At 36.4% G+C, this 14,230-nt stretch overlaps 1 protein-coding gene and 1 pseudogene across 1 annotated transcript in view; both read left to right on the top strand.

Moving 5' to 3' along the window:
* Positions 1 to 14,230, top strand: part of nudC (nuclear distribution C, dynein complex regulator) — a 111,627-nt gene that overhangs the window by 1,561 nt on the left and 95,836 nt on the right. The gene's annotated exons all lie outside the window — the stretch shown is intronic.
* Positions 3,347 to 3,464, top strand: LOC150099396 (5S ribosomal RNA; annotated as a pseudogene).

Below are 14,230 nucleotides of genomic sequence, written 5' to 3'. Positions count from 1 at the left end.
CAGTCCTGTTTATAGTTAACTCTTAGGGAGAAAGGTTCCGTGGGTAGAATATGTGACTTCCATATGCTTGAGATTTTTAGACCATCATTATTGTTCAGATTGGAGTGGTTGATAAGAATCTCACAGGCTTCCTTAAATTTGCATTCATACCATGTTTTGGTGTGATGTAAACAACTCATGCTTTTCCAGTCAATTCTATGTAAAGTGTTCAGGGCATGATCAGAAAGGCCAGCTTCACCATAGTTATTATATTTAATGTGTCGTTTATGTTCCTTTTGTCTGATAGGAATTGTGTGTCCTGTTCCCCCTATATATGGTAGATTACAGGTGCAGTAGATACAGAATACTCCAGGGTGGGCCAGTGGAGGGAGTGGGTCTTTGGATGAGTTGAGTAAGCTTTTTAATTTTGCAGGAGGTTTAAAGGTGACTTTTAGGTTGTATTTCTGTAGTATTCTGTTTATTTTATCTGATGTCCCTTTAATGTATGGAATGGTTGTAATTTTATTGTAGTCTGGTTTATCTTTGTTTTTAATTGAGGTCTTGTAGAGTTTGTTAATGGTGTTTCGGCTGTAACCATTTTTTAGAATAAGTATTTCAGATAACTTTTAATTCATCTTTCAGCATATATTGGCCAGTATCTGTCGGTTTCCGGTAAACAGTGAAGAAAAGACTGCCAGAAGGAAGACGTGTGACAAGTGTATCTAGAAACGTGTGTTCTGTTTTTCAATCTCAATTGTGAACTGTATGCGTTTGTGTTGTTTGTTTAGGTGGCTAAGGAAAGTGTCTAGTGTCTGCGGCCATGGGGCCAAATCGCGAAAACATTGTGAATGTATCTAAGCCAGACTTTGGGTTTTAAAGAAGAGGAATCTAGAGCATGTTGCTCAAAATGTTCCATATAAAAGTTAGGAAGAAGCTTATTAACATTAAGTTTAAAGTTCTGCAGATTATATTCCTTAGGATAGAGTAGACATGTTTGCATAACTTGAGTCTCAGCTCAGGAAATATATCACAGAAATGGAAGAAAAGTTTGATAATTCCACTGTACAAGGGTAGTGAAAAACTAGTTTGTCTGACCAATCAGCAAATCTGGATTGGTTAAGTGAATTCTGTGAAGATTTTAGATTTTGACAGACAAACTAGTCTACAAGGAACAGGTTTACTAAAAGGAATGTGATGGCTGAGTAATTGCTCATTTTATAATGTTATGGCTGAGTTGGATAAAGGAAAAAATGGATAGATACACTATGTTGAACTTTGCTAAGGCATTTGATAGAATACCATATGAAGGCTGTTGCATAAACTGGAGGATATGGGATTGAAATATTAACTCCTGACTTGGATGAGTGGATGGTTGATGGAGCATCAGAGAGAGGTATATGGTGAGTGTGAATCTGCCAATTTAAGACCAGTGGTGTGTCACAGGGATCAGTCCTTGGACCATTGTTCAATCTATACATTAATGATATTGGGAAGGATCTGACATGAGATGTTCAATAGTTTGTTGATGATGTAATGATAGGTAAGGCAGTCAGGGATGCTACTGATATTCAGCACTTACACAAAGATTTAAATAGGCTGGAAATGTGGGAAAATGATAAAAGGATATCAATTTAATATTAGTAAGAGTGTAAAAGTTATGTACTTTGGTGTGATGAAATTTCCAAAAGCATATTATGTCGCAGAGTTATTCTGCAAGAAACTGATGACGCTAGGGATCTTGGAGTTATGCTGGATAGGAATTTGAAGTTCAGAGGTTTCAAAAATTGCACATACAACTCGTTGTATGTGCAATTTTTTACAGCAGTTGATATCGACCCCCAGGGGTCGATAGAAAAATATGACATAGATCTGCGGGTAATATTTAATTCGGTTAACTTGGATTACCTCCATCCTGAATGACAATGCAATTAAGAGTGAATCGTGGGAACATTGACATGAATAGGACCTGTAAGATGGAGCAAGGTCGTGAAAATAGTTACGGAAGCCAATCAAGTAGGCCAAATTGACGTATTTACCAATAAACGGATGTTGGTGGTTTCCGCCTGGCAACAAAGCACATCCTTCACATTGACAACGTTAGTAAATTGTATACTAAGTTAATAAAAGTCTTATTTTTATATATAAGGAAGATTGTATTATTGTTATTTTGTTATCTAAATTAAATTTTATATATTATTTATTTATCCCTCCTATCAAATATGTAATGTTAAGGACATCAAAAACGTATCCCTTTGACGTTAAGCCAATATAATAATATATACTACATTATACATACAATAAACACTGTAACTATAAAATAAACAATCTAAAAATTCACATAAGCGTCTTTTTTTGCTTGTCCTATTATAATTACGTAATAGTAAAATAGAAGGGGTCGACAGTCAAAGAAGTTTGGCGACCCCTGATTTAGAGGATTGGATGCTATGAGATGCTACACTACAGTGATTCAGATTTGATCCTCTGTTTGTTTTTTTAATTCTGTGAAGCCCAACGCCACTATCCTAATCTTAATCGAAAAGACTGTATGCCTATCTCTAAATTTTAGGAAGTGATTGCTGTTAATTGTTTATTTTTAAAATTAATTAATTATACATTTATTCCTACATCTCTAAACTCTAATAGTGTTTCCTCCTGCTGCACAGCTATGACTGAGGCATGTGATATTATATGCATGCTGTATGACTCATTCTCGTATTCAGGATTTAAATGTTGTTACCAGTTCTTCTGCCTTCTCTTTGAAAGAAGCTCATGACATATTAATTGAAATATTATTATTTCATGATGCCTCCAAGGAGTCCAAAGACTCATGTTATTATCTGCCACTACCATCATCATCATCAATGCCATCTGCTTCTCACCACTACTTATTGGTGAGCAGCGGGATTAAAAAATCCTGCTACCTCCATATGAGATCGGCTAACTCACCTTCAATTGATAAAATCCATATTAAGAATCCTCCCGTCACAATAAGAATTAAACTTAGGCCTTTTCCAATCAAAAGGCGCAATGTACCATCATTCTTCCAGTTATACTACAGAGGAGCTCAGAAAGCCACTTCAGGTCTCCAATAAGTGGGGCAGTGATCTCGCTGGAGGATATTATGGGTCCATCTATATTTTATAGCTAAAGAGAGTGAAGTTTCGAATTTACCAGAGAACTTATGAGAGCACATTTTATGTGCTTAACAGGTAAGAGTGTAAGAATTATTATCAGTGCTAATTCTGATGAACAGTGCCCATGATGAGGGATGGGTCATTAATCAACCTAATTTTTCTTCTGTCTTGAGCCAAGAATTTTTAGGAAGCTCTTAGGAGCACTCCAGATTTGAGATGTATAAATATTTGTAGTTAGCGGCCAGATCAGTCGAAAGCACCAGTTCTCGTCTGATCACTGAAGTTAAACAAATCTGAGCCCAGCTAGCACTTGGAAGGGTGACCACCTGGGAATCCGGGATGCTGCTGGCATTAATTATTTTGCTGGCCTGGTTGGCCGAGTGGTTAGTGTATCTGCTCTCCAGCTGAAAGGCTGTGGGTTCGAATCCCACCATGGGCATGGATGTTAGTGATTGTCTGTGAAAATACTAGTGGTGGTAGGCAGTAGATGGCATTGGTGAATGAGTGGTTCAGGCGGAGAGTTGTAGAGTGGGTGCCCTCCCTTGATGAGTCTTTGGACTCCTTGGAGGTGTCATGTAATAATAATAATAAATGAAATAACACATGAAGTAGGAGCAGATATATTTCTATGTTATCCACAGGACCTTTTGAATTGGCAAATCGCTTGGCTGGTTTTACTGACCACCTGGCTAATATTAATGTTGTGAATTGACATGGCTAAATAATAAGCAAGAATGGAAAAAAAATTTAAAACATTTTTTAATTACTAGTGATAAGAAATCGAACCGGAGAGTCTCGATACTCGTGAGCTTCAGATATTCACTTTGATGCACACCAATCCGTATGCAGAAGAAGACAAAAATCGGGATCTCGAATACAACAACAGTATCGGTTGCAAAGAAGATCTTTTACGAAAGAGACATAATTTTGATGTTTGAAAGAAATAAATTGTGAAAATTGAGTGAATTTGAATCGAAGGCAAAAATCGATGTTAAAAATCTACATTTATTTTTCTTAATAATGGTTTTTGTCCGAAGATTGTGAATCAAGTATTTAATATTTTATTTTATAAAAGAAAATAGGCCTGCGCATCAAATATAGTTGTGATCTCGGGGAATTCTCGAGGGCTATGATGTTAGTCTTGAGTGATACCAATTCCCATTCCTAGTAATTAATAGTTATAAATAATAAAATTGCGACATAATGCGCGTTATGTGTCTCGGGTATTACTGTCAGTGCACAATTCAGAGATTTGTTTTGATTAATTTAATAACAATGAGATTTTGTATTTATTTAATTACCCCATAATGAGTAAAAAGTCAAGTCAGAAAACCACACTCTTAAGTTATTTTAAGAAAGATGAAACCGAGTCTCTGCAGAGTCTCTTTCAAATGTAAAACGTGCGTCTAAACACCGCTTATCGAGTATTAACAGTGAGTGGTTTAAAAAATTCCATTGGTTAGTGGTGAAAGATAATGGAATAATGTGTTCCACGTGTATGAAATACGGAAAGAGACGATCCACAAACAAGGAAGTGACTTGGGTAACTATGCCATGCACAAGACTTCAAAAAGAAAGCTTGGTTGACCATGAACAAAGCAAGTTACACACTGATTCTTGTTCAGATATAATCGATAAACGTATACTAGAAGAAACTGGAATAGGGCAAATTGAAAAATCAATTTCAATTTTGAATAACTTGCAGAGAGATGCTTTCTGAGAGCTTTAAGATCTATGTATTAATGGTTAGCAAAAAATGAGTTACCACATACTACATTATTTGAAAAATTGCATGAGCATTGCTATGGGCTGTTCCTACTTAGAACATCTTAACATTGGTAAAAATGCAAATTATACCTCAGAAAGAATAATGCAAGAGTTGATTGATATTTTAGCATCAGAAATTAGATCTGAAATATTGAAAAATATGCATTCTGCAGATTATTTCAGTGTTTTATGTGATGAAACTACAGACATCTCAGTTTTAAACAGCTGATTGTGTACATTAAATATGTTTGTCAACTTAGAAAAGAGGTCAGGGTTACTTTTGTATCAACCTGCAATATCATTGATGGCAAAGCTGAGACTATAACTAACAAAGTAATTGAAACCCCTTACAGTCTAGGCTTAAAAACTTGTAATCTTGTAAAAACTTGTGGGCCTAGGATCTGATGGCGCAGCTCTCATGATTGGAAAGCAAAAGAGAGCTGCAAAACTACTCAAAGATAAAACAGATGGACTTATGGTCAACTGTCATTGTGTAAACCACTGACTGGCTCTTGCTAGTACCTAAGCAGCTGCTGAAGTGCCTTATTTAGTCATGTTTAATGATATCTTAAGGCAATTGTTTTTCTTTTTCCAAAATTCCTCAGGATGGCTGGTTTAACCCAAATTCAAAATATACTGAACAGTACTCAGATTAAACTTAAAATGGCTAGTGACACTAGATGGCTGTCTCATGATTCTGCAATACGGTCTCTAAGAGAATGCATAGTGAGTGTTATAGCTGCATTGGAAAGAGAGGCCACCGAACGAAATGATATCACAGCTGAAAGTTTAAGTAAATATATCAGAACATACAATTTCGAAGCTTCACTAATGATACTTTTCGTAGCTTCACTAGATGTGTTACCGCATTTATCTAACTTGTCTAGATCATGGCAATGGCAAGATGTTGACTTAACTGAAATAGAGCCAGTCTTAGAAGCCAGAAAACTATCCATCATGGAATTGAAAGACACTCCTGGCAGTCATTTTCAAAATCTTCATCAGCATCTTTCAGGTGAATGGTCAGACCTTCACATTGATTATTCAGATTCTAATGTTATTACGTTTAAGACTACAATATACGATAAATACATAGGCACAGTTATTAAACACCTAGAAGCAAGATTTCCAGATATGCCAATCATTTCCTGCTTTTCAATGCAGAAAGTCATGATCAATGTGAGGCTTCTGAGATTCTTTTTGATTATTATTCTAGAAATGGAAGTCCTGCAGTTTTAAACTATGAAAGGACTAAACTAGAATGGGCAGTTGCATCAAAAATGATTAATGGACACTCATACAAAAATCTAGATCCAAGACAAATACTGCTGAAATTAGCAACGATATATGAACTCAGAGTCTTCCAAATTTAGAAAAACTAGCTGCTGTTGGACTGGCCATACCTGTGAGCACAGCTGAATGTGAAAGGGATTTCTCTTTATTAAAAAGGATAAAAACCTGTATGAGGAATCACATCAGTCAGAACACTCTAAATAATCTGATGCTGATTTCACTGGAGGGACCAGATCCAACAGATTTTAATTACAAAAAAGCTGCTGACAACTACTTATAAGAAGAATAGAAGAATTAATGTATATAATTTTAAGTTGTGAGCATTATAACGGTTTTCATTATTTAATGAGAAAATAAGAAAAATCCTAGTCTTTGTTTGTTATAATTACTGCATAAAATATTATCCTTGTTTGAAGTAATTTCTAATAAAATTACTATTTTAATTTGTTATGAAAAATGGTCTTTCTTAACTCATTCAAAATTTTTGTACACCTGGCTAATGCTTCATTCCACCCAGCTGCTAAAAATTTCTGGGGAGACCACTGTATTTTCTTGGATGTTGAAGTTGTAGAAAGTTTTTTCAATTGGTAACAAAGTAAATTTAAATTTGAATTATATTATTGTTTAACCCTTTCTCAAGGTTTAAGTAAACATAGTTGGCACATGAAGTATTTTCATGACTAGGCTGCTTGTCTAGAGACTGTTGACTTCACATCAATTCTGTGATTCATAAATATATTTGAAGTCACAAATATGTGATTTCACATACCTGCATATGGAAAATATTTGACTTCTGCATTGAAACAACCTTGTTATCTTTCTGAATCTGGCTTCCACTAATGAGACTTCAGGAAGGGTCAAAACCAGTCTGGGTACTGGCCCTCTCCATAATTTTGCATTATGGGATACTGAGGCAATTGATGTGAAGTCAGCAGCCTCTGTATGCGAGTAGTGTCGTCATGAATATACTTAACATGCAAATTTTGTGTGCTTACACAAAAGTGTCAAGGATTGAGCAAGAAGATAATTTACTATGATTATAAGTAGGCTATTATAACTCTAACGAATTGGGTTCGGGGATCACAATTTAGGATTGTAGAATTGTACAGTTCTTATAGACTTATGTTTAGTGAAGGGTTTATCAAATGAAAAAGAAGGTGCAATGTTATTGTTTGCTCAGCAAAACACTGTGGACTGGATTTGCAGTCATCTGAATGTGATCACTGATGAATAGAAGGAAGAGAGTAAGCAAAAAAGATCCCTATGGTGCCCAAGCATCAATAATCAGTTTAAGGATTATTCCTAAGATCCATCCATCTTAGGAATAGGGTTGAATGTGGGCTAATTTCCAAGCTGCAGATAAATATTGGTGGATAGGACAACATAGATATTTCAAATAATCAAATATCACTAGGACCTAAATATTTTCGGTTATCCATAGTGGACAATATTCTTCTGATCCTTTCTTGGAAAAAAATAAAAAATGTGTTGAATGCTGCGAGTTAATGGTAGAATTTACCAAGATCACCAGATAATATTTTTAGGAAGGAGATGATAAGCAAATAATATAATAACTAAAATTTAATCACTATTTTAAGTATTTTGCCAAAGTCAAATTGGCATTATCAGGAAATAACACACACAGGTAAAGATACACTTACATATGCATTACATAAATGTGACTGAAACGAAAGAACAAATCAAGTCCCAGAGTCCTAAACTACACCAGCTAATCAGCCTACACCAGTTACTGTTGGTCATTGGACTGAGCCCAAAGACGAGCATCAGATCTGAGGCAATTTTGATATATATTTGGGTAAAATTTTTAAAAACTATTAGGATAATTTTTTGGAGGCAGAGGCAAATTTAAGGAGGAGGAGGATCTATTTGCTTCTGTGACAAGTTCGCTTTTTTTCCAGCAGATTCTGTGATTGGTCCTCAATCCAGGATTACCTTTAGTTGGAAAGCCTTTATAAAGGTTACGTTCTTCACATCCTAGATGGAATTTGAATCCTAGTAGATGTAGAAACACTACTGGGATTCATTGTCAGTGCCAACTGATTTGTATTGCTTGCATGGTGTACAAGTCTTGAGAGCAATAGTGGTCTTTGTATTTCAGAGAATTTGATATGGCTGTCTTGCCTGTTCAGTCATAGAAGATAGAATATAGTTAGACATTAGGATATCTAGGAATTATAACTGGTCTTTAGGAAGTAAATAATAATGGATTGTGTTTTAAGGTGGTAACCAGATCCTATTTTTCCAGGATTTTCCCAACTTTTAAGAACTGTCATGGATAAATAGTATAGTTATGGATTTATTGCAGGCTGTATTTCAGAGGAGAGGAGTTATGAGGTGTCAGTTTTTTTTATCTAGTGATCATCAAAGAAGGGTACCTTCTAACACATTGAATCCTAGGATTGTAAATTAAAAAAAATAAAACAGTATGCTTTTCCTAGGATATCTTCAGTTGATCTAATGGATGCTTGATGTTCATCGCTACATTACAAATAACTCACATGTATTGGTAGATACATCCACCAACAGTTGCACTGCCTTTCTCAAAAGTTGATTGGGTCCACTACAGAATACCATCTTAGATTGTGTTTTTGTTCCCTGATGATATTGCTTTATGAAATAAGAAATAGTAATTAAATTATTTTTAGTTATTTTATCATCTTCATTGTCATTTCCTTCCTAAAAATACTTATTTTGAATAATATTGACATATAAGGTTGCTGTAAGTCTTAGATCATCAGTGCAAGAATTGAAGTAAAATAAGAAGCTAGATGGGACTAACTGGCTTCTGCAATTCATGTACACTAATGCCAGGAGTATTAGGAACAAGAAGGAGGAATTTTTGACCTTGGTTGGCACTTCCAGGCCACAGGTTGTTGGTATTAGTGAAACATGGCTGACAGAAGATGATAAAGCTAGTGGGATTGAATGTGATGCGTTTAGCATGTTCAGGAGTGACAGGGAGAAAAAAAGGGGGGGTGTTATTGATGATAGCTGATGAGTTGCAGCCAAGGAGTATAGAAGTTGAACTGGATAGAGAAAAGAGCACATGTGAGGCTATTTGGTGTGAGATAGAGACTAGCAGAACAAAATATACAATTGGGTGCTGCTGCTGCTATAGACCAGGTAATGGAATAGATGGTGGGGATGGTATGCATAGGCAAATAGAAGAAATGAGTGGAAGGAGGGTAATTATTATGGCAGATTTCAATTATGGTAACATTGCCTGGAAGGAGGACATGGGAGGAAGGAATTGGATTTTATGCGGTTATTAAGGGACAACTATCTGCGACAGCATGTAATGGAAAATGCTAGGGGGCAGAGAGTGCTTGACATAATCGCATCTGAGAATGTGGCTGTGACGAACATGACCATGTTGCCACCAATTGGTGCGAGTGATCATAAGGTGGAGGTGGCTAAAGGAGTGGAATTTACAATTAAGACAGGGTACATGTGGAATTACCGGGCTGGTAAGTATGACAAGCTTAGGAGTGTGCTTCGCTCAGTGCCATGGCATGTAAAACTGCAAGGACTGGATGTTGATAGTGCATGGGAGGTGGTTAAGAAGCGTTTGCAGGAGGCAATGGTTGACTGTATACCAAGAGTCCGAATAATAAATCAAGTAGGGGTCAAATGGATGAATAACACTATTAAGCTTGAGCTGCAAAAAAAAAAGAAACAATTGTGGAGGGAATTTAAGGAGAAAGGTGACCAGCAGGTGCCGGAACAGTATAAAGCTCAGGCCAGAAAGGTAACAAGGGTGGTAAGAAAAGCAGAAGCAGATTATGAAAGAATATTGGCCATGCAAGCTAAAGAGAATTCCAAACAGTTTTTACAATATGTTGCAAGTAAAAGGAAAAATGTTCATGGCAGAATGATTTTAAAAAATGCTGAGGGTAGGGAGGTAATCGAATCAGTCGATATAGTGGAATTACTGAGCGAGCACTTTGCAAGAGTATATCATCCAGGTGGTGACATTGCAGGAATGGAAGAACCAACAGCTTATACTGGAATTGTGATGAATGAAGTAGAGGTAAATAGTCTATTACAGAACCTCAATGTCAATACATCTGTGGGATTGGATGGTATACCAGCTCGTGTCGTACATGAAGCAGCTAAAGAATTGTCAGTGCCCTTGACCATTTTGTTTAATTTGAGCTTCGGGTCTGGGTCAGTCCCAAGGGGGTAGAAAGAGGGGGAAAATAGTTCCGCTGCATAAAGATGGTTCCAAGGCTGCTGTTGAAAATTACCGGCCAATCAGCATAACAGGAATCGTTATCAAGGTCTTGGAGAAAATAGTCAAGAGGAAAATACAAGATTGGATAGATGAAAATGAGATACTGTATTGGGGACAGCATGGTTTTGTGAAGGGTAGGTCATGCCTCAGTAACTTGCTCACGTATTATAACACAGTGATGGCTAAACTGGATAAGGGTAATGGGTTTACAGTGATTCTACTGGACCTTGCTAAGGCCTTTGACATGATACCACATGGAATTCTAATCAGTAAAATGCAGCATATGGGGATAGATATAGGGTTGGTGAGATGGATAGGCGGGTGGTTGACGGAGAGATATCAGAGAGTGGTTTATTCAGGAGTAGAGTCCAAAAGACGGCCTGTGACTAGTGGTATGCCACAAAGATCTGTTTAATTTGTTCATTAGTGATATAGGAAAGGATCTGAGAGGAACAGTTCATTTGTTCACAGATGATGCACAAAGTTGGGTAGGGCAATAGTGAATGCAGATGATGTCAGAATTTTGCAGGATGATTTGGATAGATTGGAGGTCTGGACTAAGGAGAATGGATGTCAATTTAATGTGGCAAAATGTAAGGTTATACATTTTGGGGTGAAAAGATTAGCAGCAGTTTACTACATTGGTGGAATTGTACTCCAGGAAATTGATGAGGCAAGAGATTTAGGTGGATAAGGAGTTCAAGTTTAGGGGGTACATTGCAAAAGTGGCCAAATCACTTGGTTGCTGAAGAATACTTTGACAAGCAGAGACAAGCATGTTATTGTTCCTCTGTATTGAGCCTTGATAAGACCCCATCTCGACTACTGTGCCCAGATTTGGTCACCTAAGTTTCTTCTTGATGGGGGAGAGGATCCAGAGGCGAGTGACCAAGATGATAGCAGGTCTGTGGAATGAACCTTATGAGAACAGGTTGAGGATTTGTGGGTTGATAGGTGGAGGAGGGGAGATATGATTGAGACATTCAAATTACTGAAGAGTTTCTATAAAATTAATTCAGAAGATATTTTTGGTGGGAGGGAGGACTAGGGGACATCCATGGAAGCCGTGCAAGAGCGTGGTTAGTAAGGGTGTTAGAGCTGGGTTTTTTACTTTTAGAGTGGTGAATGAGTGGAATAAGCTGCCAGAGTCTGTTGTGGGTGCTGTGACAGTGAATGAGTTTAAGGCAAGGTATGATAGATACTGTGTGAATGTCAAATAGTTGTGATGAACATGATTGATGAGGCTAAGGACTCCCTGGAGTTGCCCGTAATAATAATAATATTTTTTTTTTAATGCATTAAAACCATCTAGGTACGAAAGAGTAAGAAACAGCTCTGGATATAACCAAGAAATTAGATTTGACTGCCCTTTTGGTCATTTCAAAATCAGTTTTTGATGTATTTGTTTGTGTGTGGTTTCAAACTTTAGTGTAAAACAGAAAAGAAAGATGAAAATGTCAACTTTGTGTAAAGTGTTTTGATGAGGCAAGTCTTGTTGGATATCAAGTGTTTGGTGAATGGAATGCCTTGTGTGTTTGTGGAAGCCATGAATGAGTTTAAGGTATGGCTTAAACCATGAAGAGTCTTTGATGATAATCAAGCAAATAAATGGATCCCTGGAGTCAAGTGTTGACACATGGAGAAAAACTTCTGAAGTTGTGAAGAGGTGTTATCATAGAATGCCATATCCAAAATTGGTGAATGGAATTGTTACACCCTGATACCTTCACTATGTGGAATTTTCAGTTATCATGGTGTAACATGAAGAGAAAATAAAATAAAACCCCTGTATAAGAGCTAATACATAAATTACTTAAAGAAAGAAAAATATTCTTGCATCCAAGTAAAATATATAACAAAAAGTGTTTGTTGAACTAAATAATAAAAGAAGGATATATTACAGTTGTGATATAAAAAAAAAATTAGCTAAGTAAAACAGAAAAGATTAGTCATAAGGAATTGTATGTGAGTGGCTAGAGATTAAAATATTAAGTAATTCTTAGAAAATTTTGGAAGGGGGATTAATTTAGAGGCTAGCAAAAGAAAACAATAGACTATCGCTCAGGGTCAATTCCTGGATTGAGACATCGTCACGTGTCAGTCGCGTGCTCGCCGACCACAGGATGTTTGGCAGAAAACGCCACCCTAATTGGTCGGTGAAGTCGAATGCAGTAAGGGGCGGAGAAAAGAAATTAAAGAAGGTGCCTGTAGGGGTCAAGGTATAAAAGGGTTAGACCCCCCCCCCCCACGAGGCTTTTTCCCCGGATAGTTTCTTCACGAGCTCCTTCATATAGGTTTTCCTGAGTGGCGGGGTTGGAGTTATATCTCCATCCGACACAACAAGGGAACAAGTAGTGAGTGGGATTTCGATTCCGTATTTCCTATGGTAAGAAATGAGGAATGCCATTCAGCTAAAGGAAAGAAGGTATTATCTATGTGTTTCATCGTCCAGTGACAACTACAAAAAAAGGAAATCTGTAAAGAAGTCGGTGTCCACGTGGTGAGTTTCACAGCCATGGTATAGATGATTCTAAAGTGTGTTCTTAATTCAAGTACGAAAAGTAAAGATCGCATAAGCACAAGTTAATGCCAAAAGAACTTAGGAGTGACCGATTATAGGAGAGATCATACCAGGATAGTACAATCGGAAAAAGGTAGAGGCCAATATAGAAAACTCAAGAGAAAAAGGTACTGTAAAAATCTCGTGTTAACTGAAAATCATCTGTAATTGTAATCATTATTCTATTACTGAACTGTTGAAGAGACTAAGGAAATTTATACTAGGACTTTAGTACATGACTGATTATAATGAAAGTATGCTTGTAAATATTAATATTATATAAGTAATTATGTGTCCTGAGATTTATGCATGTGTATTGTAACTTATAGGAAAGTTTTAAATGTCAAAGTTATGTGTTAACACAGCGAAAGGATAATTTAAACTACATAGTTTTAGATAGTTAAATAGAGTGAGTTGATCACATATGTCTATGTGCTACAGCATATAGCGTATATTCAGACTAATGTAGGGTTAACTAAGGTGTTAACCAGATCTGGGATTATACATATGATTGTATGTGTTGAATTTGTTATGGCGACATGATAGCAATACCCATATAGGATCATAGCCAAATTACTTGTGATAAGCTAATGTTTTTTTGTAAATGTTTTCTTAGTATTGAATTATATTAGAAATTGAATTGTACCATACTAATGAGTTTAATAAACCTTTGTTCATTGATAAAACAGTTGTCTGAAATTGCTGCCCAATGCACCACTTGAAAACGTGTGAACCTAATCACGCAGGAGGGGAGAATATTTAAATGAGTAACAAGATAAAGTGTCACTACTGCAATATTGTTTCACATTCAGACATATTTTAGTAATTGCTCCTTGTTTTTGTATTTAATATCTCAAACTAAATGTCCCAAAAGGCACAGTATAATATAAATATTGGGGACACTAAGGGGAGAAATAGCTTAAATATTTGTATTTTGGGGTGATATCTCGTACGTAAATAAAAGTTGAATATAGATAAGTAGAATTTCACTAGATAGAATAATAATCATAAATTGGGACACAACAGAATGGAATGCCTTGTGTGTTTGTGGAAGCCATGAATGAGTTTAAGGTATGGCTTAGTGAGCTTTGTATATAGCTTTGAGGACCTCCATGAAGAGTCTTTGATGATGATAATCAAGCAAATAAATGGATCCCTGGAGTCAAGTGTTGACACATAGAGAAAAACTTCTCAACTTGTAAAGAGATGTTATCATAGAATGCCATATCCAAAATCATATGA

This window comes from Typopeltis vanoorti, chromosome 14 (genome assembly GCF_054136105.1).
Source record: "Typopeltis vanoorti isolate ZY-2024b chromosome 14, IOZ_Tvanoo_1.0, whole genome shotgun sequence".
In the NCBI taxonomy this organism is placed as follows: Eukaryota; Metazoa; Arthropoda; class Arachnida; order Uropygi; family Thelyphonidae; genus Typopeltis; species Typopeltis vanoorti.
The sequence above is the reverse complement of the archived record's forward strand: the minus strand, read 5'-3'. Positions and strand labels throughout refer to the sequence as shown.